This window comes from Rana temporaria, chromosome 1, assembly GCF_905171775.1.
Source record: "Rana temporaria chromosome 1, aRanTem1.1, whole genome shotgun sequence".
NCBI classification, from domain to species: Eukaryota; Metazoa; Chordata; class Amphibia; order Anura; family Ranidae; genus Rana; species Rana temporaria.
The window spans coordinates 687,258,432-687,283,884 of NC_053489.1; the positions used below are offsets into that span (position 1 = coordinate 687,258,432).

Consider the following 25,453-nt stretch of genomic DNA (forward strand, 5'->3'; position numbering starts at 1 on the left):
CTGTATTATGAGGGGGTGACACTGACCTCTGTATTATGAGGGGGGAGGGTGACACTGACCTCTGTATTATGAGGGGGGGTGACACTGACCTCTGTATTATGAGGGGGGTGACACTGACCTCTGTATTATGAGGGGGGAGGGTAACACTGACCTCTGTATTATGAGGGGGGGTGACACTGACCTCTGTATTATGAGGGGGTGACACTGACCTCTGTATTATGAGGGGGGGTGACACTGACCTCTGTATTATGAGAGGGTGACACTGACCTCTGACAATGAAAAGCCGTGTACATGATAGAAATCAATGGCCCAGATTCAGTAAGATTTGCGCTATTTTTACGGAGGCGCAGGGCAATGTTTTTCCCCTGCGCCCCCTCAAATTTACTACGCTACCCGCGATTCACGGAGCAGTAACTCCGTAAATTGCGTGTGCGCTCTTTAAAATTGCCCTGCGTAAGGTCGCCAATTGTAAATTATCCTGTAGGGGGCAGGAATCATTTAAATTAGGCGCGCTCCCGCGCCGAGCGTAGAGCGCATGCTCCGTCGGGAAACTTTCCCGACGTGCATTGCGGCAAATGACGTCGCAAGGACGTCATTTGCTTCAAAGTGAACTTGAATGGCGTCCAGCGCCATTCACGAATCACTTACGCAAACGACATAAAATTCAAATTTCGCGACGCGGGAACGACGGGTATCCTTTAGCATTGGCTGCCCCTGTTATAGAAGGGGCAGCCTTACGCCAAAAAAACGCTGTACGCAAACGACGTAAACTGCGTACGCAGGGCTTGCGTAACGTTGTGAATCGGCGTTAGTGTGCAATTTGCATACTATACGCTGACCACAATGGGAACGCCCCTAGCGGTCATCGCAAAAATGCAGCCTAAGATATGCGTGGCATAAGAGCCTTATACCACACATATCTTAGGCTGCAGTCGGCGTAGCGATGTTCCTTCATCAGGAGCATTCGCTACGCCGGAGCAAGTAAGCAATTGCGCTGTGTAACTTATGGTTACGCAGGCGCAATTGCTTCTGAATCTTGGCCTATGTGTGTATGTGAGTGTGGATTTGTCCTTCTGTGTGTCCCTCCCCCCCCCCCCCCCCGGGGATTCTTCATATCCCAGCCCAGTATATAACAGACACACACAGATCACTGCAATGCAAAGACATTTATTTCTAGAGAGAGAAAAGCAGAAGAAAGATTTCCATGTTACAGGAGAAGATCACACATCTGATCTGATCAATATGAAGATTATTGATGAACCTCCAACTAATCAATGTCACTTTCCTGTGATCAGATGAATGGAATTCCAGAAGGTGGACAATGGATCAATTCCAGAGATCCAATGACTGAAATCCATTCATCCTACAAAACAGATTTCCTGAGCAACCTTCCCGGAATGTGTGTGTGGAATGTCCATATCACAGATTGTTCCCAGGAAAGAAGTCATTATTGATGGGATAGAAGAAGCCCAACATCCTCTATACAAGTCACTCCTCCATTTCTAATAAACATCGCCTATTCCCCAATGGAAACATTTGTATCTTTACACAGATCTCTGTGTGTGTGTATGGAGTGAGCGCCGTGTCCGGATGATGACACCGAGAAGGAAACGTTCATCAGAAACACTGCGACACCCACCTAGACTTCTACCGTTCCTTTCTTATATAAAAGTAACATTACAAGGACAGAATTTGATAAGGAAAGACAATTTCTATACCTTCAGATATGTTATTTGTTAAACACTGCCACACCCACCTAGACTTCTCCTTTCCTTTCTTATATAAAAGTAACATTACAAGGACAGAATTTGATAAGGAAAGACAATTTATATACCTTCAGTTATGTTATTTGTTAAACACTGCAACACCCACCTAGACTTCTCCTTTCCTTTCTTATATAAAATTCCAGTGGGGTTTAAAATATAATAATTGCATAGCTGTTCGGGAATCAAACCTGCCTGTAGATTTGTTCTGTACAAAAGTGACAAAATAGAATGTTCTGAGGCTATGGTTTTTGCTGATCAAATGTTATTCATGTGAATGTGAAAAACACCTCATTATGACCACAAGATGGCGCTGATGAGCATATTTATTTTTTTGATACTCAGCACCATCTAGTGGCCATAATTAAGTATTTTTCCAATTCACACTGTTTTTTGTTGAATCTGCAGAGAATGTAATCTAAGATTTGATTTTGTCCCCATTTACACAGAACACATTTATAAGCAGTTTTAACAGCAATGTCATTATTTGTTTTATAAATCCTCTGCTTTGTGATGAGATATCATTTTGGCTGTATTACTTCAAGCAATGACAAGATTTATATAACCCTGTGATAGAAAATATATGAAAAAAATATGGAAATAAATAAAAAGTCCTGTATATTATTAGAGGAAACATTTTCCCTGTAGGTCCATATTTTATGACCTCTGCAGATTGAATGTTATTCATGTTAATGAGGAAAAATACCGTGTTATGGCCACTAGATGGAGCTGAGGAGAATACTTGTTTTCAAACACACTCAGCACCATCTAGTTGCCATAATGAGGTATTTTCCCCATTCACACTGCTTGTAAAAAAAATAACATTTGATCTGCAGAGAAGGTAATCTGAGAACATTACATTTTTCCCCCATTTGCACAGAACACATTTATATACAGATTTCATAAAAACATTTCTCCTGTAGGTCAATATTTTACCCGGATTTGGCTCTGATCAGGTCAGGCTGGTGAAAGGTTGGCAGAATCAGGAAAAGTCTGAGCCAATAAGATTGAAAGGTTGAGTCTTCCAGTTCCTTCTTCAGGAGTGGTGTAGTATGGAAAGCCACTCATTTATACACATTAGGATGGGTGATGGTCAGAGTGTCCTGATCTGTCTGGAAAGCTGAGAATGTCTTTCATTGTAGAAGGGATCGGTTTGGGTTCTCACCCTGTGGAGGACAATGTTTTAGTCTCTGGAGGTTTTCATCAGGATCGGTGTTCTCTGGAGGTCTTCGTCAGGATTGGTGTTCTCTGGAGGTCTTCATCAGGATCAGTGTTCTCTGGAGTTCTTCATCAGGATTGGTGTCTCTGGAGGTCTTCATCAGGATCGGTGTTCTCTGGAGGTCTTCATCAGGATCGGTGTTCTCTGGAGTTCTTTGTCAGGATCGGTGTGATGGGAATCTGGACTCTCTGTAACAGGCAGGCCTTATATAAAAGCAGAAATCCGCAGAATAGAAGGTGATGCAGAGAAAAGAACGCGGCTCAGGATTTCATGGTAAGACGGTGTAGAAGAGGACAGTCCACCACATCTCACTTATCTTCATATGGCTTCAGGGATTTCACTTTATTTTTCCAGCCAATGGTGGAAATATCTGGAATTGCGTCTGATGTCAGTGTGATCATCTTATCGCCACTAAAATTATCATTAGAGTAGAAGACCCAAGCTCCGCTGGCCACTTTATATGATGATACCCTGAAATCTAATTTATCCAGGGATGGCACAGGTCCTTTCTGGAGCATCGGTTGGCCCCTATAATTGATCTCATCATGCAGGGTGATATTTGGACTGGCCAGACCGCCACTCACCACTCTCACAGAGCTGATTTGTTGGTCCCAAAATGGGAGGAGTGATTGGTATTTTCCTGTTGGGAAGCATTTAAAATCCCCCTGATATTCAGCTCCGCTGAAGACAATCCACGGGTCTCCAATGACTATGAGGGACCGGGCTCTTTTTACAAAGTCATTATTAGCTGACAGGTTAGGGGTGTCCTTATATATGGTCACAGATTCTCCCTGGAGGTCTGTCTGTGCGAAGAGCTGAAGAGTGCTCATCTTCTGCTTCTATGTGAAGGTCGGGTTCTGATGAGAACAGAGATCAATGGTGGAGGTCGGAATGAGTTTTTCTCTTCAGCTGTCGGGGAATTTATACAAAATCCTCAGTGCTGAACTTCCTCTTATGGGGCGTTCCTTCATTTCTTCAGAATATTTGCAGATTCTGAATCACACAATCTACAGGAAATCTATGATGACTCTTCAGTTCTTTGTAACTGGTGACCTAACAGGGGGAGGGGCAATGGTCTAAAAAGTTTTCTTTTAACTATTTCTTACTTTATCCAAAACTACTGAATAAAAAAGTTCAGCTAATCACGGGACATGTTTGGTGTGGATTTGGGGGAACATTTTTTATTTTTTATATTTTTTCTTTAAGAATTCTAAAAAAGAAATGGCAGCTCCAAGATGAAATTTAGAACATTGGCTGGGAATTGTCTGACAATCTTCATCAAATACGGTCATGGCGATTTGGTCAGTGGCACCTCCTGGGATGACCATTGGCTTGTTTACAAGGCGGGGATAATGGTTGCCAAGCAACCAGTGAAAGTTCACTTTACAGCAGGAAGCATTCATGTATTGGTGATGGTAATACCTCCTTTGCTCGAGGCCTTTAAAACTCGGGCTGCAGAGTCTGACCGATGGCACCAGCTGGCAAACTCGCCTGTAGAGATCAATGAGGTCACAGCACAACTGCCAGCCGGACATTTTGCTCGCAGTTGCAGCCCGCTTCTACAATGTAAAATTGTTCTTCAGCAATTAGAAACAGTAACAAAAATAGAAAAAAGCTCCCAGGCATCAGTGGGGGGCAGTGCCATCTTCTAAATGCCTGCCAGCCGCTGCCATACCATCCTCTGAAAAGCGATTCACTGTGGATCACTTTGCTTAGGGTGGTAATCTTACCACCTGACTGAAAGAACACTAAGACCTCGTACACACGCTCAATTTTCTCAGCAAGAAAACTGCTGGCAGAGCTGTCCTGTCGAGGAAACCGAGGAGTGTGCGAGGCTTTCAGGTTTCCCATCGGGACATCTGCCCAGAATCTCGACGAGAAAAATAGAGATCCAACTCTTTATTTTCTCGTCTAGATTCTTGTCGGCCTGTTTCCCGGACGAGAAACCTGAGTGTCTGTATACTTACCTGTCGCCGTGGAAACCCGCACATGCTCAAAATTACTTTGACGCATGCGAGGTAGCATCCACGGCATAGGTAGGGTGTAGCAAGATGGCGGCGATGGCATCGAATGTGACGAGCGCATGCTCGTAATACACGATGACCTCACCGCGTTCTTGCCTTTCAAGAGAACTGCGGTTCTTTTGAAAGGACTGTGTGTACACTCGGGCGGCAAGAGATTCTTGCCAAGAATCTTGTCGGGAAAAACAACATTTTTTACCTGACGAGATTCATGCCCGTGTGTACGCGGCATAAGGGACAGAATGAAGGACCATTTTGGTAACATAACACGTGGAAAAAGAAGAAACGTGTCTCCTTATTCCATTGCCCTAAATAATTCAGATGTGCCCTCTGTGGAGGGGTATAGAGAAGGGGGGCAGAGATACATTATCTAAGTTGTGCTGGATTCTAAACATCAGGATTCCAGCTGGGAGACATTGTGAATGGGATAGTACCAGGGGTCAAGTCCTGGGGAAAAAAGTGTGGGAACTCCCACCCAAGATCCACTCCCCCACCAAAAAAAATAAAATGATGCGCTCAAATGCATAATTACTAAACCGCAATTGTGGAGGTCTGCCGCGAGTTATCGCAGGATTTAGAAAGAACTTTAAGCAAGTTCTTTCTAAATCCCATGATAACTCGCGGTAGACCTCCGCAATGTTTCCTGGGAACAATGGCAAAAGCTCCCAGGAGACATTGCGGCATCGAGGAAGTGAAGGAATACCCGCACACTACCCGAGGAATCCATATACAGGAAGCGGCCAGTAACATAAAGGATTACTAAGGTTGGCCTGCCCCTGACAGTGACTGGAGCTGGGAATCGGCGCTTAGTGAAGGATTGGCTCGGGCGGCTCGGCTGCTCTAGTCCTGCAAAGGGAACTGCGTTCCTGCTGTGAAAAAAGTGCAGGAACGCCGTTCTCCGTTATCTACAGATAAGCCGACCTAACTCTGAATCTGCGCCGACCTATGTTTAAGTGTATTCTCAAACAGAGATACGCTTAAACATATCTAAGATGCGACGGCTTGCGCCGTCCTATCTTAGGTTGCAATATTGAGGCTGGCCGCTAGATGGCGCTTCCATTGCGGTCGGCGTAGAATATGTAAATCAGTAGATACCCCGATTCACGAACGTACGCCCGGCCGCCGCAGTAAATTTACGCCGTTTACGTAACGCATTACAGGCCTAAAGTTATTCCATCAAATAGATGGAATAGTAATGTTAAGTATGGCCGCCGTTCCCGCGTCGAAATTCGAAATTTTTAAGTCGTTTGCGTAAGTCGTCCGTGAATACGGATTTACGTCGTTTACGTCCACGTCGAAATCAATAGGCCCGTGCGACGGACGTAGCCGCAATGCAAACTGGGAAATGTAGGCGCCCGGCGCATGCGCAGTTAAGAAAAAACTTCAAAAACATAAGGTCAAGCTCCATTAACATAAAACACACCCCCTTACACAGATTTGAATTAGGCGCCCTTACGCCCGCCCGCTTTAGGCTACGCCGCCGTAACTTAGCAGGCAAGTACATTGTGAATCATGTACTTGCCTCGCTAACTTACGGCGCCGTAGCTTAAATGCATTAAGCTACGCCGCCGTAAAGTTGCGGCAACGTACCTGAATCTACCTACCTGTCTCTATATATGGTGCAGATTTGTATTTATTTCTCTTCATTTCAAGAAGTGGGAGGAAGAGTTCTGTATAATAAATATCGTAGCAGCCTGTAGTTTACAAGTTCTGCCACTAGATGGTGATCTGTCAATCTGAGAAATATGGTATTTGTTACATTTAGTCCTGGTTCACACCTATGCAGATTACAGTTTACATATTCCGGGTGCATTTTGTCTTTTTCAATAAACCATTTTGATCCATTGAAGTCTCTGGAACCAAAAAACAGAAAAAATATCCCGGCCCTTTCTATAAAATGCACAGCTGTGAATGTGACCCATAGGAACCCGTGTTACATGGACTGTCGTGTGTTAATGCAAAACGGAATATTCACTAAACAATGTCTAGGTGTGAACCGGGCCTCACTCCCCTTTTTTGCGGCTACTTTTTATTATTACACTTATTTGTGTTTTTTGGTGATGTAGAATAATTCTCGTTCAAAGGCAAATGCTGTGATAAATATCTATGTTGTCATTTTTTTATATTTCTTTATGGGGCGTTCCTTCATTTCTTCAGAATATTTGCAGATTCTGAATCACACAATCTACAGGAAATCTATGATGACTCTTCAGTTCTTTGTAACTGGTGACCTAACAGGGGGAGGGGCAATGGTCTAAAAAGTTTTCTTTTAACTATTTCTTACTTTATCCAAAACTACTGAATAAAAAAGTTCAGCTAATCCCGGAACATGTTTGGTGTGGATTTGGGGGAACATTTTTTATTTTTTATATTTTTTTAAGAATTCTAAAAAAGAAATGACAGCTCCAAGATGAAAGTTAGAACATTGGCTGGGAATTGTCTGACAATCTTCATCAAATACGGTCATGGCGATTTGGTCAGTGGCACCTCCTGGGATGACCATTGGCTTGTTTACAAGGCGGGGATAATGGTTGCCAAGCAACCAGTGACAGTTCACTTTACAGCAGGAAGCATTCATGTATTGGTGATGGTAATACCTCCTTTGCTCGAGGCCTTTTAAACTCGGGCTGCAGAGTCTGACCGATGGCACCAGCTGGCAAACTCGCCTGTAGAGATCAATGAGGTCACAGCAAGACTGCCAGCCGGACATTTTGCTCCAGTTGCAGCCCGCTTCCATACCTCCCAACTGTCCCTGATTTCGAGGGACTGTCCCTGATTTGGAGCAATGTCCCTCTGTCCCTCATTACTCCTCATGTGTCCCTCATTTTGGTCTGATCTATACAGATGTATATAAAATTCACTTTTTATCTATCAAAGTGTTTTCCAGTGCTAGACCTTTCATGCGATTCCTAAATTGTTGCATTTGTAAATTCCAAAAGCCAATATAAAGGAATAGTAGTGGTAAAAAAAGCACTTGTGGGTTGAGCCAATCTTGTTTTTTTGTACAATTCTCCTTTAAGGGGGTGTGGCAAGGGGTGTGTCCTATGCCTGAATACTTTTGCTGATAGGTGTCTGTGACGGAATTAGAATGATATCCCCGTCAAGCATTCCCTTCTTCCCATAAAAGAAAATCACAGAATCATCCACACATGAGCCAAGGCTTAATGCTGGAACAAGAAGAGCTTTAATGGTACTACACACAGCTTATATGTAATTACAAAACTGTTACAATGACAATCTCCGCCCCCCCTCACACTGGGGGCTTCCATACAGATTATAGGCAGACACTTCGGAGCCGACTCTGAAGACACATTTCTTTAGATAATGACATCAGTGAAGGTAATTACTAGTTGTAACAGAATACGTTATCTAGACAGCTTGGCCCCGCATACAGAAGAGGTAATTACCACAATGAAGCAATCAGAATAATTAACATAAGCCACTTATCTAATCACAGTAAACAGTAAACACAAGGCTTCTTCACACAGCACAATAGATCAATTACCCTTTAAAATAGGGCTGGCTGAGGGAGGGACATTAACATTTCAACAGCCTGTAACACATGAATCCTTTTTACCTCTAACACACACACAGCATAACTAGCAGGGAGAATTTAAACTGAAGCATATCCTTCACAATGGCCCCCCTTTTTCTCCCTGCTCCGGCAACCCGGTTGGACCTTTCCTGGTCCAGTAGGGTTGACGGGTTCAGAGCTTTTAGTCCGAGGTTAACTCCGTTTGGCGTGACAATCCATCGGCATTCCGGTTTTGCTTGCCTGGGCGATAATGAATCGTAAAGTCATAGGGCTGTAAGGCCAAGCTCCAGCGTAGCAAACGGGCGTTGTCCCCTGAAACCCGGTTAAGCCACACCAAGGGGTTGTGATCGGTGATGAGAGTGAAAGCCCAGCCATAAAGGTAAGGTGTGAGCTTTTTGAGTGCCCATACCAAGGCCAAACACTCCTTTTTCAATGGTGGCGTAACTGACCTCCCTTGGCAACAGCTTCCGACTCAGGTATGCCACCGGGTGCTCTCCTCCATCCTCCCCGATCTGGCTTAGTACTGCCCCCAGTCCAAACATTGAATCGTCTGTGTGGACAATAAATCTTTTGTTAGGATCTGGGGTAACCAACACCGGAGCATTAACCAGAGCAGTCTTTAGTGCTTGGAAAGCCACCTCGCATTCCGGGGACCACAGGACTTGTCGGGGTAGCTTCTTTTTGGTCAAGTCAGTCAGGGGTTTGGCCAGGGCGCTATAGTCGGGTACAAAGCGTCTGTAATAGCCGGCTGTGCCCAAGAAAGCCATGACTTGTGTCTTGGTGTGGGGAGTGGGCCAATTGGCAACGGCCTCGATCTTAGCCAGCTCCGGCCGTTGCTTACCACATCCTACTCGGTGGCCCAAATATTGTACCTCCGCCATACCCAAATGACATTTGTCGGGTTTCAGGGTCAGCCCGGCCCCCTTGATCCTATCCAATACTACCCCTACGTGCTCTAGGTGCGCTTCCCATGTATCGCTGTAGATGGCGATGTCATCCAGGTAAGTGCATGCGAAGCTCTGGAGACCCCCAAGTAACTGATCCACCATCCGTTGGAAGGTGGCCGGGGCGTTCTTCATCCCGAACGGCATAACCCGGAATTGGTATAGGCCGAACGGGGTGATGAAGGCCGACTTGAGTCTGGCATCTTCTGCTAGGGGAATCTGCCAATATCCCTTGCATAGATCTATTGTGGTCAGATACTTCCCTGCAGAGATACAGTCAAGCAGCTCGTCCATCCGTGGCATCGAATAGGCGTCCGTAACTGTCATGTCGTTGGGCGCCGGTAATCTACACAGAAGCGGGTTGTCCCATCTTTCTTTGGCACTAAGACTACCGGCGAGGCCCAAGGACTTTCTGAGGGTTCGATTACGCCTAGCCGAAGCATCTCATCTATTTCCTTCCGCATCCCGTCCCGGACTGCTTCGGGGATACGGTAAGGAGGCTGTCTCAGGGGTGTCTGTCCTGGAGTCTCCACCTTGTGTACGGCTAGGAGTGTGTATCCAGGCTCCTGAGAGAATGTGCCCGCTCTTGCGGCTCCAGCTGTTCACCTAGCTGGACTTTCTCTATCTGGGTCATCCCTTCGTTACTGCCCAATAGGTCGGGAAGGGGTAGGGTCTCTGTGTCTTCTCCTGCTGGTGCACAGATAGCGGCTACCTCCTCTGCCCGTTCCTGATAGGCCTTGAGCATGTTGATGTGAAAGGTTCGTTTCACATCCTCATCCTCGCAGCTGGCTATCGTGTAGGTAGTGTCGCATATCTGTCCTATAACTTTATAGGGGCCCTGCCAGGCAGCCTGGAGCTTGTCTGTTCGGACCGGCCTTAATACCATGACCTTTTGGCCTATCTGAAAGCTCCGGTGCCTAGCCCTTCGGTCATACCATACCTTCTGGCGCTGTTGGGCCGCCTGGAGGTTCTCTCGCACTGTCTGGGCTAATTCCTTCATGTGGTCCCTCAGCTCCAGGACATAAGGTACAACCGGGGTCCCCTCAATTTCTGTTTGCCCCTCCCAGTGATCCTTGATGAGATCTAAGGTCCCCCTCACCCGCCTCCCATAGAGAAGTTCGAAGGGTGAGAATCCGGTCGATTCCTGCGGCACCTCTCGGTAGGCAAAGAGAATGTGTGGCAGGAATCGCTCCCAATCCATGTACTTTTTATTATTACACTTATTTGTGTTTTTTGGTGATGTAGAATAATTCTCGTTCAAAGGCAAATGCTGTGATAAATATCTATGTTGTCATTTTTTTACATTTCCTTATGGGGCGTTCCTTCATTTCTTCAGAATATTTGCAGATTCTGAATCACACAATCTACAGGAAATCTATGATGACTCTTCAGTTCTTTGTAACTGGTGACCTAACAGGGGGAGGGGCAATGGTCTAAAAAGTTTTCTTTGAACTATTTCTTACTTTATCCAAAACTACTGAATAAAAAAGTTCAGCTAATCCCGGAACATGTTTGGTGTGGATTTGGGGGAACATTTTTTATTTTTTATATTTTTTTAAGAATTCTAAAAAAGAAATGACAGCTCCAAGATAAAAGTTAGAACATTGGCTGGGAATTGTCTGACAATCTTCATCAAATACGGTCATGGCGATTTGGTCAGTGGCACCTCCTGGGATGACCATTGGCTTGTTTACAAGGCGGGGATAATGGTTGTCAAGCAACCAGTGACAGTTCACTTTACAGCAGGAAGCATTCATGTATTGGTGATGGTAATACCTCCTTTGCTCGAGGCCTTTTAAACTCGGGCTTTCTCTATCTGGGTCATCCCTTCGTTACTGCCCAATAGGTCGGGAAGGGGTAGGGTCTCTGTGTCTTCTCCTGCTGGTGCACAGATAGCGGCTACCTCCTCTGCCCGTTCCTGATAGGCCTTGAGCATGTTGATGTGAAAGGTTCGTTTCACATCTTCATCCTCGCAGCTGGCTATCGTGTAGGTAGTGTCGCATATCTGTCCTATAACTTTATAGGGGCCCTGCCAGGCAGCCTGGAGCTTGTCTGTTCGGACCGGCCTTAATACCATGACCTTTTGGCCTATCTGAAAGCTCCGGTGCCTAGCCCTTCGGTCATACCATACCTTCTGGCGCTGTTGGGCCGCCTGGAGGTTCTCTCGCACTGTCTGGGCTAATTCCTTCATGTGGTCCCTCAGCTCCAGGACATAAGGTACAACCAGGGTCCCCTCAATTTCTGTTTGCCCCTCCCAGTGATCCTTGATGAGATCTAAGGTCCCCCTCACCCGCCTCCCATAGAGAAGTTCGAAGGGTGAGAATCCGGTCGATTCCTGCGGCACCTCTCGGTAGGCAAAGAGAATGTGTGGCAGGAATCGCTCCCAATCCATGTACTTTTTATTATTACACTTATTTGTGTTTTTTGGTGATGTAGAATAATTCTCGTTCAAAGGCAAATGCTGTGATAAATATCTATGTTGTCATTTTTTTACATTTCCTTATGGGGCGTTCCTTCATTTCTTCAGAATATTTGCAGATTCTGAATCACACAATCTACAGGAAATCTATGATGACTCTTCAGTTCTTTGTAACTGGTGACCTAACAGGGGGAGGGGCAATGGTCTAAAAAGTTTTCTTTGAACTATTTCTTACTTTATCCAAAACTACTGAATAAAAAAGTTCAGCTAATCCCGGAACATGTTTGGTGTGGATTTGGGGGAACATTTTTTATTTTTTATATTTTTTTAAGAATTCTAAAAAAGAAATGACAGCTCCAAGATAAAAGTTAGAACATTGGCTGGGAATTGTCTGACAATCTTCATCAAATACGGTCATGGCGATTTGGTCAGTGGCACCTCCTGGGATGACCATTGGCTTGTTTACAAGGCGGGGATAATGGTTGCCAAGCAACCAGTGACAGTTCACTTTACAGCAGGAAGCATTCATGTATTGGTGATGGTAATACCTCCTTTGCTCGAGGCCTTTTAAACTCGGGCTTTCTCTATCTGGGTCATCCCTTCGTTACTGCCCAATAGGTCGGGAAGGGGTAGGGTCTCTGTGTCTTCTCCTGCTGGTGCACAGATAGCGGCTACCTCCTCTGCCCGTTCCTGATAGGCCTTGAGCATGTTGATGTGAAAGGTTCGTTTCACATCCTCATCCTCGCAGCTGGCTATCATGTAGGTAGTGTAGCATAACTGTCCTATAACTTTATAGGGGCCCTGCCAGGCAGCCTGGAGCTTGTCTGTTCGGACCGGCCTTAATACCATGACCTTTTGGCCTATCTGAAAGCTCCGGTGCCTAGCCCTTCGGTCATACCATACCTTCTGGCGCTGTTGGGCCGCCTGGAGGTTCTCTCGCACTGTCTGGGCTAATTCCTTCATGTGGTCCCTCAGCTCCAGGACATAAGGTACAACCAGGGTCCCCTCAATTTCTGTTTGCCCCTCCCAGTGATCCTTGATGAGATCTAAGGTCCCCCTCACCCGCCTCCCATAGAGAAGTTCGAAGGGTGAGAATCCGGTCGATTCCTGCGGCACCTCTCGGTAGGCAAAGAGAATGTGTGGCAGGAATCGCTCCCAATCCATGTACTTTTTATTATTACACTTATTTGTGTTTTTTGGTGATGTAGAATAATTCTCGTTCAAAGGCAAATGCTGTGATAAATATCTATGTTGTCATTTTTTTACATTTCCTTATGGGGCGTTCCTTCATTTCTTCAGAATATTTGCAGATTCTGAATCACACAATCTACAGGAAATCTATGATGACTCTTCAGTTCTTTGTAACTGGTGACCTAACAGGGGGAGGGGCAATGGTCTAAAAAGTTTTCTTTGAACTATTTCTTACTTTATCCAAAACTACTGAATAAAAAAGTTCAGCTAATCCCGAAACATGTTTGGTGTGGATTTGGGGGAACATTTTTTATTTTTTATATTTTTTTAAGAATTCTAAAAAAGAAATGACAGCTCCAAGATAAAAGTTAGAACATTGGCTGGGAATTGTCTGACAATCTTCATCAAATACGGTCATGGCGATTTGGTCAGTGGCACCTCCTGGGATGACCATTGGCTTGTTTACAAGGCGGGGATAATGGTTGCCAAGCAACCAGTGACAGTTCACTTTATAGCAGGAAGCATTCATGTATTGGTGATGATAATACCTCCTTTGCTCGATGCCTTTTAAACTCGGGCTTTCTCTATCTGGGTCATCCCTTCGTTACTGCCCAATAGGTCGGGAAGGGGTAGGGTCTCTGTGTCTTCTCCTGCTGGTGCACAGATAGCGGCTACCTCCTCTGCCCATTCCTGATAGGCCTTGAGCATGTTGATGTGAAAGGTTCGTTTCACATCCTCATCCTCGCAGCTGGCTATCGTGTAGGTAGTGTCGCATATCTGTCCTATAACTTTATAGGGGCCCTGCCAGGCAGCCTGGAGCTTGTCTGTTCGGACCGGCCTTAATACCATGACCTTTTGGCCTATCTGAAAGCTCTGGTGCCTAGCCCTTCGGTCATACCATACCTCCTGGCGCTGTTGGGCCGCCTGGAGGTTCTCTCGCACTGTCTGGGCTAATTCCTTCATGTGGTCCCTCAGCTCCAGGACATAAGGTACAACCGGGGTCCCCTCAATTTCTGTTTGCCCCTCCCAGTATAACTTTATAGGGGCCCTGCCAGGCAGCCTGGAGCTTGTCTGTTCGGACCGGCCTTAATACCATGACCTTTTGGCCTATCTGAAAGCTCCGGTGCCTAGCCCTTCGGTCATACCATACCTTCTGGCGCTGTTGGGCCGCCTGGAGGTTCTCTCGCACTGTCTGGGCTAATTCCTTCATGTGGTCCCTCAGCTCCAGGACATAAGGTACAACCGGGGTCCCCTCAATTTCTGTTTGCCCCTCCCAGTGATCCTTGATGAGATCTAAGGGCCCCCTCACCCGCCTCCCATAGAGAAGTTCGAAGGGTGAGAATCCGGTCGATTCCTGTGGCACCTCTCGGTAGGCAAAGAGAATGTGTGGCAGGAATCGCTCCCAATCCATGTACGCCCCCGTGAACGACTTCAACATTTGCTTTAGCGTTCCGTTGAAGCGCTCGCACAGGCCGTTAGTCTGGGGGTGGTATGGGGAGCTAGTCAGGGATTTAACTCCACAGGTTTTCCATATCTGCTGGGTTACCTCGGCCGTGAATTGGGTACCTTGGTCGGACAGAACCTCCTTGGGGAAGCCTACTCGGGAAAATACTTTAACTAGGGCCTCTGCTACGGTCTCAGCCTGTATGTTAGAGAGAGCTACCGCTTCGGGGTAAAGGGTGGCATAGTCTACTATGGTGAGTATATACCGCTTGCCGGAACGGCTAGGTTGGGCCAGGGGCCCTATAATGTCCACGGCTACCCTTGTGAACGGTTCTTCAATAATGGGCATGGAAACTAGTTTAGCCTTTGGGTGGTCTCCCTTTTTACCTATACGTTGGCATACCTCGCACGTTTGACAATACACCCTGACGTCGTCGGATACCCCAGGCCAGAAGAAGTTCTGGGTTATCCGATACCCTGTCTTGCGTATTCCCAAATGGCCTGCCAAGGGTACGTCGTGCCCAATCCTCAATAACTCCTGCCGGTACTTCTGGGGAACTACCAGCTGGTGTTTTTGCTTAGGCCCTGGTGCATTACGCCGGGTCTCGGTGAGCCTGTACAAGCGGCCTTCCTCCCAGATAAATTGCTCCTTCTCTAACCCCCCTTGGTCCCTCCTGGCTTTCTCTCGATACTTTCTGAGGGAAGGGTCTCCGGTCACCTCCCGCCCAAAGTCCTCTGGGGTGTCCCAGGGTAGGGGTTCTACAGTCAAGGGTAGGTTGGGTTGGCTTACCTGGGTCTCATTAGGAAGCGGATGGCTCTCGGCAGCGCGACTTTGTGCTCTGGTGGTTACTGCGTGGGCCTCCTGAGCGGTGGTAGAGGCGAACGCCGAAGTCAGGGGGCCAAGGTCGTTGCCCAAGATGACTTCAGAAGGTAAGTCTTTCATGACGCCCACATGAACATTGCCAGCTCCCGCACCCCAGTCCAGGTGTACCTGTGCAGTAGGAATATGGTATACTGCCCCCCCTGCCACTCTCACAGCAATTGATTTCCCCGGTTTCTTTGATGCATTAATAAGGTGTCTTTGTACCAACGTGATGGTTGCCCCACTGTCTCTTAATCCCCGGGCGGTTTTTCCGTTAACCATGACCAGCTGACAATGGTGTTTCCTGTTGTCCGTAATAACAGATTGTACCATGAGGGCTTCGTAAAGGGTGCCAAATGGTTCTTCCTGACCCAGCTCCTGGGGATCCCAAGCCGAGTCTACACAATGGGCTGCTGCTGGTGGGCGGTACCCAGGTTGAGACCAATTTGACCTGGTGTTGTCGTTCATGGGGCAATTCTGCTTAAAGTGACCCAGCTGTTTGCACCGGAAGCAGCGTTGTTCGTTGTCCTCCTGGCGTGGATAGCGAGGGCTAGATATCACCAGTCTCTTAGGAGGTTGGTATCTAGCGGCTGGTGGGTGTGAGGGCGCCGTTGGTCGTGGAGGTTGTACCCGTGGTGAGACCTGGTTTGTCTTGCGAGTATCCGCATATGCATCCGCCAACTTCGCGGCCTCTGGTAGAGTCATGGGCCTGCGATCTCTCACCCAGTCTTTGACATCCGTCTGGATGTGATTGTAAAATTGCTCCAGGAGCATTAGTTGCAAAATGTCCTCTGCGGTGGTGGCCTGGCTGCTGTTAACCCAGTTAGAGGCCGACAGGGATAACTGGCATGCCCATTCCACGTAAGAGTCTTTCGTGGTTTTGCGTGAGTCCCTGAACTTCTGTCGGTGGGACTCTGGGGTTACTGCATAACGAGCCAGGAGCACTTCTTTAACCCGGGCGTAGCTATGGATATCCTGATCTGGCACGGTCCGGAAAGCATCAGAAGCTTTGCCTGACCGTTTGCCTGACAATATTGAAACCCACTCTCCTCTAGCTATTCGGTGCAGGTTACATTGTCGCTCAAAATCTGCCAGGTAGTTATCAATTTCACAGTCTTTTTCATCAAAAGCTTTAAAAGCATGGTTCGGACCGAACCATGCTAGCTTCTCTCTCATTAGCTTGTTGGCTGGCGATTCCTCTTCCTGAATCACTGGTGTCTCCATCTCTTGTACTGCTGGCGTTGCTGCAACCAAGTTCTCCTGGTCTAATGCCGCGTACAGACGGTCGTTTTTTACGATTGAAAAAAAACGACGTTTTATGTGATGTAAAAAACGACGTTTTTGAAACTTGATTTTCAAAAACGACGTAGCATACAGACCATCGTTTTTTCACAATGCTCTAGCAAAGCGAGGTTACGTTTCACCACTTTTTTCCATTGAAGCTCACTTCATAACTAACTTCTGGGCATGCGCGGGTTTAAAAACGTCGTTTTATACGTCGTTTTTTGCTACACACGGTCAATTTCTGTGAAACAAAAACGACGTTTTGAAAAACGACACAAAAAATTCGAGCATGTTCGAATTTTTTTTTGGTCGTTTTTTTGAAGACATAAAACTACGTTTTGCCCACACACGATCATTTTAAATGACGTTTTTTAAAACGTCGTTTTTTTTCATCACAAAAAACGACCGTCTGTACGCGGCATAACTCCATTGATTCTGCTATGATGACCGGCTTGGTTTTGTTGCTAACAATCCTTCCACGAACTTCCAGTAGTTCTTTCAGTGTATTTCTTTTAAGCAGGGTGTACCAGCCTTCCATTCACTGTTCCCAGTGTCTGCTTGGAATCCTGGTGTAAAGAAAAGTAGAAGGGAAAATCCCGCTGCTGCCAACCAATTGTGACGGAATTAGAATGATATCCCCGTCAAGCATTCCCTTCTTCCCATAAAAGAAAATCACAGAATCATCCACACATGAGCCAAGGCTTAATGCTGGAACAAGAAGAGCTTTAATGGTACAACACACAGCTTATATGTAATTACAAAACTGTTACAATGACAATCTCCGCCCCCCCTCACACTGGGGGCTTCCATACAGATTATAGGCAGACACTTCGGAGCCGACTCTGAAGACGCATTTCTTTAGATAATGACATCAGTGAAGGTAATTACTAGTTGTAACAGAATATGTTATCTAGACAGCTTGGCCCCGCATACAGAAGAGGTAATTACCACAATGAAGCAATCAGAATAATTAACATGAGACACTTATCTAATCACAGTAAACAGTAAACACAGGGCATCTTCACACAACACAATATATCAATTACCCTTTAAAATAGTGCTGGCTGAGGGAGGGACATTAACATTTCAACAGCCTGTAACACATGAATCCTTTTTACCTCTAACACACACACAGCATAACTAGCAGGGAGAATTTAAACTGAAGCATATCCTTCTCAGTGTCCCTCATTCCCATCTCAAAAAGTTGGGAGGTATGCACTTCTACAATGTAAAATTGTTCTTCAGCAATTAGAAACAGTAACAAAAATATAAAAAAAAGCTCCCAGGCATCAGTGTGGGGCAGTGCCATCTTCTAAATGCCTGCCAGCCGCTGCCATACCATCCTCTGAAAAGCGATTCACTGTGGATCACTTTTCTCAGGGTGGTAATCTTACCACCTGACTGAAAGAACAGTAAGGCCTCGTACACACGCTCAATTTTCTCAGCAAGAAAACTGCTGGCAGAGCTTTCCTGTCGAGGAAACCGAGCGCGTCTGCGAGGCTTTCAGGTTTCCCGTCGGGAAATCTGCCCAGAATCTCGACGAGAAAAATAGAGATCCTTCTCTTTATTTTCTCGTCTAGATTCTTGTCGGCCTGTTTCCCGGATGAGAAACCTGAGTGTCTGTAGACTTACCTGTCGCCGTGGAAACCTGCACATGCTCAAAATTACTTTGACGCATGCGAGGTAGCATCCACGGCATAGGTAGGGTGTAGCAAGATGGCGGCGATGGCATCGAATGTGACGAGCGCATGCTCGTAATATACGATGACCTCACCGCGTTCTTGCCTTTCAAGAGAACTGCGGTTCTTTTGAAAGGACTGTGTGTACACTCGGGCGGCAAGAGTTTCTTGCCAAGAATCTTGTCGGGAAAAACAACATTTTTTACCTGACGAGATTCATGCCCGTGTGTACGCGGCATAAGGGACAGAATGAAGGACCATTTTGGTAACATAACACGTGGAAAAAGAAGAAACGTGTCTCCTTATTCCATTGCCCTAAATAATTCAGATGTGCCCTCTGTGGAGGGGTATAGAGAAGGGGGGCAGAGATACATTATCTAAGTTGTGCTGGATTCTAAACATCAGGATTCCAGCTGGGAGACATTGTGAATGGGATCGTACCAGGGGTCAAGTCCTGGCGGAAAAAGTGTGGGAACTCCCACCCAAGATCCACTCCCCCACCAAAAAAAATAAAATTATACGCTCAAATGCATACCGTATTTATCGCGGTATAACGCGCTCTGGCGTATACTGCGCACCCCCAAAGTGGCCCCCAATCCTGTGGGAAAAAAAGTTTTTTTGTTGTTTTGTACTTACAGTTTTGATGTCTTGCGCGGCGTCCATCTGCGGCCTCGTCGGGTCCGGCGTCCTTCTGCGGCCTCGTCGGGTGTCCTCTTCGGCAGGTCCGGCGTCCGTCTTCGGCGGGTCGGGCGTCCATCTTCGGCGGGTCGGGCGTCCATCTTCGGCGGGTCCGGTGTCCATCTTCGGCGGGTCCGGTGTCCATCTTCGGCGGGTCCGGCGTCCTTCGGCGGCGTCCTCCCGCTCGTTTCCCGCCACGACTTTGAATACTGCGCCCGCATATAGCGAGCACAGTACACTCGTGAATCTTCGGGCAGGCTCGGGCGCCTCTCGCACTGACGTCCTGTACGCTCAGGACGTCAGTACGAGAGGCGCCGAGACTGGCCGAAGATTCACGAGTGTACTGCGCTCGCTATATGCGGGCGCAGTATTCAAACTCATGGCGGGAAAGCGGGTATCGGCGTATATCGCGCACCCACGATTTTGCCCTGATTTTCAGGGCAAAATAGTGCGCGGTATACGCCGATAAATACGGTAATTACTAAACCGCAATTGTGGAGGTCTGCCGCGAGTTATCGCGGGATTTAGAAAGAACTTTAAGCAAGTTCTTTCTAAATCCCATGATAACTCGCGGTAGACCTCCGCAATGTTTCCTGGGAACAATGGCAAAAGCTCCCAGGAGACATTGCGGCATCGAGGAAGTGACGGAATACCCGCACACTACCCGAGGAATCCATATACAGGAAGCGGCCAGTAACTTAAAGGATTATTAAGGTTCGCCTGCCCCTGACAGTGACTGGAGCTGGGAATCGGCGCTTAGTGAAGGATTGGCTCGGGCGGCTCGGCTGCTCTAGTCCTGCAAAGGGAACTGCGTTCCTGCTGTGAAAAAAGTGCAGGAACTCCGTTCTCCGTTATCTACAGATAAGCCGACCTAACTCTGAATCTGCGCCGACCTATGTTTAAGTGTATTCTCAAACAGAGATACGCTTAAACATATCTAAGATACGACGGCTTGCGCCGTCCTATCTTAGGTTGCAATATTGAGGCTGGCCGCTAGATGGCGCTTCCATTGCGGTCGGCGTAGAATATGTAAATCAGTAGATACCCCGATTCACGAACGTACGCCCGGCCGCCGCAGTAAATTTTTACGCCGTTTACGTAACGCATTACAGGCCTAAAGTTATTCCATCAAATAGATGGAATAGTAATGTTAAGTATGGCCACCGTTCCCGCGTCGAAATTCGAAATTTTTACGTCGTTTGCGTAAGTCGTCCGTGAATACGGATTTACGTCGAAATTACGTCGAATACGTCCACGTCGAAATCAATAGGCCCGTGCGACGGACGTAGCCGCAATGCAAACTGGAAAATGTCAAAAACGTAAGGTCAAGCTCCATTAACATAAAACACACCCCCTTACACACATTTGAATTAGGCGCCCTTACGCCCGCCCGCTTTAGGCTACGCCGCCGTAACTTAGCAGGCAAGTACATTGTGAATCATGTACTTGCCTCGCTAACTTACGGCGGCGTAGCTTAAATGCCCTAAGCTACGCCGCCTTAAAGTTGCGGCAACGTACCTGAATCTACCTACCTGTCTCTATATATGGTGCAGGTTTGTATTTATTTCTCTTCATTTCAAGAAGTGGGAGGAAGAGTTCTGTATAATAAATATCGTAGCAGCCTGTAGTTTACAAGTTCTGCCACTAGATGGTGATCTGTCAATCTGAGAAATATGGTATTTGTTACATTTAGTCCTGGTTCACACCTATGCAGGTTACAGTTTACATATTCCGGGTGCATTTTGTCTTTTTCAATAAACCATTTTGATCCATTGAAGTCTCTGGAACCAAAAAACAGAAAAAATATCCCCGGCCCTTTCTATAAAATGCACAGCTGTGAATGTGACCCATAGGAACCCGTGTTACATGGACTGTCGTGTGTTAATGCAAAACTGAATATTCACTAAACAATGTCTAGGTGTGAACCGGTCCTCACTCCCCTTTTTTGCAGCTACTTTTTATTATTACACTTATTTGTGTTTTTTGGTGATGTAGAATGTGAAGGATGCTTCAGTTTAAATTCTCCCTGCTTGGTTAATGCTGTGTTAGAAGGTGATTTCATGTGTGACTCATCTCTCTGTTAATATGTTAAATAAGGCTAGCTTTTGAAAGGCCTTTAATTGTGTGATAACACTGTCTAAAACCTATTGATGCTCAGAGGTGTGAATAGGTGTCAAGCGGCATGCGGAGACGAAACGTCTGCCTAGGAAACTCAGTGTGTGAAGGTGGTTTGTTTGATGCCATTAATTAAGGAATGTGCAGTGATTAGACATGATAATTATAGGCTGGTGCCGACCTGTCTAGAATGTTGTAGTAATTAGCCTTAGGCCTCGTACACACGGCCGAGGAACTCGACGTGCCAAACACGTCGAGTTCCTCGGCGAGTTCAGCCCTGAAGCCGCCGAGGAGCTCGGCGGGCCGAGTTCTCCCATAGAACAACGAGAAAATAGAGAACATGTTCTCTATTTTCTTGACGAGTTCCTCGGCGGCTCCATCGGGCCGAAAGTGTACACACGACAGAGTTTCTCGGCAGAATCCGGCTCTGACCGAGTTTCTCGCTGAATTCTGCCGAGAAACTCTGTCGTGTGTACGAGGCCTTAGTGTGTGATTAGAGGGGTGGAGATCTCATGGTTGCTTTAATGCCTGGTACTGTATATAAAGCTGAGAAGAAACCATTAAAGTCTGTCTTGTTCCAGCAGTGAGCTCTGAATCATGTGTGGCTTAATGGGCGATCTCAGGAATATTCCTCCTAGTGGAATATTGGGTGATGTTCTTATGGAAGAAGGGAATCTTTGACGGGGATATCATACCAATACCGTCACAATTGGTTGGCAGCAGCGGGATTTTCCCTTCTACTCTCCTTTACACCCGGATTCCAAGCAGACACTGGAAGAACTATTGGAAGTTCGTGGAAGGATTGCTAGCAACAAAACCAAGCGGGTCATCATAGCAGAATCAATGGAGCTAGACCAGGAGAACTTGGTTGCAGCAACGCCAGCAGTACAAGAGATGGAGACACCAGTGATTCAGGAGGAGGAATCGCCAGCCAACAAGCTAATGAGAGAGAAGCTAGCATGGTTCGGTCCGAACCCAACGGCGGATGTGGTGCTGAAAGTGATGGACCTGTTAGCGGAGGAGGCTAAACAAGTAAGAGACGCAGAGCTACAGAAGGCTAAACAAATAAGAGACGCAGAACTACAGGAGGCTAAACAAATAAGAGACGCAGAACTACAGAAGGATAAACAAATAAGAGACGCAGAACTACAGGAGGCTAAACAAATAAGAGACGCAGAACTACAATTAAAACTGGCAGCAGTCCAACAAGCAGCCGCACATTCTCCAAACAGTGAGTACAGCACAGCAGACACAAGGAAAATTCCGTTTAGCGCTTTTAAAGCTTTTGATGAAAAGGACTGTGAAATTGATAACTACTTGGCAGATTTTGAGCGACAATGTAACCTGCACCGAATAGCTAGAGGAGAGTGGGTTGCAATATTGTCAGGCAAACTGTCAGGTAAAGCTTCTGATGCTTTCCGGACCGTGCCAGATCAGGATATCAATAGCTACGCCTGGTTAAAGAAGTGCTCCTGGCTCGTTATGCAGTAACCCCAGAGTCCCACCGACAGAAGTTCAGGGACTCACGCAAAACCACGAAAGACTCTTACGCGGAATGGGCATGCCAGTTATCCCTGTCGGCCTCTAACTGGGTTAACAGCAGCCAGGCCACCACCGCAGAGGACATTTTGCAACTAATGCTCCTGGAGCAATTTTACAATCACATCCAGACGGACGTCAAAGACTGGGTGAGAGATCGCAGGCCCATGACTATACCAGAGGCCGCTAAGTTGGCGGATGAATATGCGGATACTCGCAAGACGAACCAGGTCACACCACAGGTACAACCTCCACGACCAACGGCGCCCTCACACCCACCATCCGCTAGATACCAACCTCCTAACAGACCGATGACATCTAGCCCTCGCTATCCACGCCAGGAGGACAACGAACAACGCTGCTTCCGGTGCAAACAGCTGGGTCACTTCAAGCAGAATTGCCCCATGAATGACAACACCAGGTCAAATTGGTCTCGACCTGGGTACCGCCCACCAGCAGCAGCCTATTGTGTAGACTCGGCTTGGGATCCCCAGGAGCTGGGTCAGGAAGAACCATTGGACACCATTTACGAAGTCCTCACGGTACAATCTGTTATTACGGACAACAGGGAACACCATTGTCAGCTGGTCATGGGCGACAGCCATGAGCCGGAGGGGCCCTGGAGGGAGCTGGGCAGAAAGAGGCACCGCCGGCCACCCTCCAAGAAGAAGAGGTCCTGGAAGCCGTATAACAAGCGGACCTGGGAGGAGAAGAAGCGAATGGGGGAGAGGGAGTCGCAGCGGGCGTCCCAGATGCGGGCCAAGATGTTCGCCAAGGGCCCACCGGTGGCCCCTTACACCACCACCCAGTTCCTTATGATGAAGGACCACGTGGAGAGCCTGCAGGACATGAGCAAGCAGGAGCTGATCCGTGAGTACATAGAGCTGGAGGAGTGCATAAGCCGCATGGAGGAGGAGAACAACCACCTGAGGTCACAGCAGGCTGACCCCCCCAGGCTCCATGAACTGGAGATGGAGCTGGAGAAGCTCAAAGAGGAGAACCGGCGGCTGCGGAGGGAGCAGGGGGTAGCTGACCCTATGAGGCACTGATCCCCCCCCCCGGACTCTGAGCACCAGTGCTACAGCATTCCAACAAATATAACTTTTTCTTTTTTATGAATCTCCTGTGATTGTCACTTCAGAGCCATAACCTGCCCCCTCCCATAGCGGGACACTTAGATGGCGGCGCACAGACCCATTCGCCGTCTTCACACTGACTTCTGGTGACTCTGCAGATCGCACAAAGACTTGGGGACTGACCGGCGTGTGATCTGACGACCCGGTGGCATACCTGAGTCTGAAGCAGTTGCCAAGGGAGGTCAGTCACGCCAAACGGAGTTAACCTCGGACTAAAAGCTCTGATCCCGTCAACCCTACTGGACCAGGAAAGGTCCAACCGGGTTGCCGGAGCAGGGAGAAAAAGGGGGGCCATTGTCAAGGATGCTTCAGTTTAAATTCTCCCTGCTTGGTTAATGCTGTGTTAGAAGGTGATTTCATGTGTGACTCATCTCTCTGTTAATATGTTAAATAAGGCTAGCTTTTGAAAGGCCTTTAATTGTGTGATAACACTGTCTAAAACCTATTGATGCTCAGAGGTGTGAATAGGTGTCAAGCGGCATGCGGAGACGAAACGTCTGCCTAGGAAACTCAGTGTGTGAAGGTGGTTTGTTTGATGCCATTAATTAAGGAATGTGCAGTGATTAGACATGATAATTATAGGCCGGTGCCGACCTGTCTAGAATGTTGTAGTAATTAGCCTTAGTGTGTGATTAGGGGGGTGGAGATCTCATGGTTGCTTTAATGCCTGGTACTGTATATAAAGCTGAGAAGAAACCATTAAAGTCTGTCTTGTTCCAGCAGTGAGCTCTGACTCATGTGTGGCTTAATGAGCGATCTCAGGAATATTCCTCCTAGTGGAATATTGGGTGATGTTCTTATGGAAGAAGGGAATCTTTGACGGGGATATCATTCTAATACCGTCACATAGAATAATTCTTGTTCAAAGGCAAATGCTGTGATAAATATCTATGTTGTCATTTTTTATATTTCCTTATGGGGCGTTCCTTCATTTCTTCAGAATATTTGCAGATTCTGAATCACACAATCTACAGGAAATCTATGATGACTCTTCAGTTCTTTGTAACTGGTGACCTAACAGGGGGAGGGGCAATGGTCTAAAAAGTTTTCTTTTAACTATTTCTTACTTTATCCAAAACTACTGAATAAAAAAGTTCAGCTAATCACGGGACATGTTTGGTGTGGATTTGGGGGAACATTTTTTATTTTTTATATTTTTTCTTTAAGAATTCTAAAAAAGAAATGGCAGCTCCAAGATGAAAGTTAGAACATTGGCTGGGAATTGTCTGACAATCTTCATCAAATACGGTTATGGCGATTTGGTCAGTGGCACCTCCTGGGATGACCATTGGCTTGTTTACAAGGCGGGGATAATGGTTGCCAAGCAACCAGTGACAGTTCACTTTACAGCAGGAAGCATTCATGTATTGGTGATGGTAATACCTCCTTTGCTCGAGGCCTTTTAAAATCGGGCTGCAGAGTCTGACCGATGGCACCAGCTGGCAAACTCGCCTGTAGAGATCAGTGAGGTCACAGCACAACTGGCAGCCGGACATTTTGCTCGCAGTTGCAGCCCGCTTCTACAATGTAAAATTGTTCTTCAGCAATTAGAAACAGTAACAAAAATATAAAAAAAAGCTCCCAGGCATCAGTGGGGGGGCAGTGCCATCTTCTAAATGCCTGCC

At 46.9% G+C, this 25,453-nt stretch overlaps 1 protein-coding gene and 1 long non-coding RNA gene across 3 annotated transcripts in view; both read right to left on the reverse strand.

Moving 5' to 3' along the window:
• Positions 1 to 25,453, reverse strand: part of LOC120924718 (cytosolic phospholipase A2 gamma-like) — a 553,986-nt gene that overhangs the window by 191,511 nt on the left and 337,022 nt on the right. The window lies entirely within an intron of this gene.
• LOC120924722 lies at positions 1,152 to 3,893 on the reverse strand. The gene is made up of 2 exons (XR_005746412.1): positions 1,757 to 3,893; positions 1,152 to 1,639 (listed from the first exon to the last, which is right to left on the reverse strand). It is a non-coding gene; the product is annotated as an uncharacterized LOC120924722 (long non-coding RNA).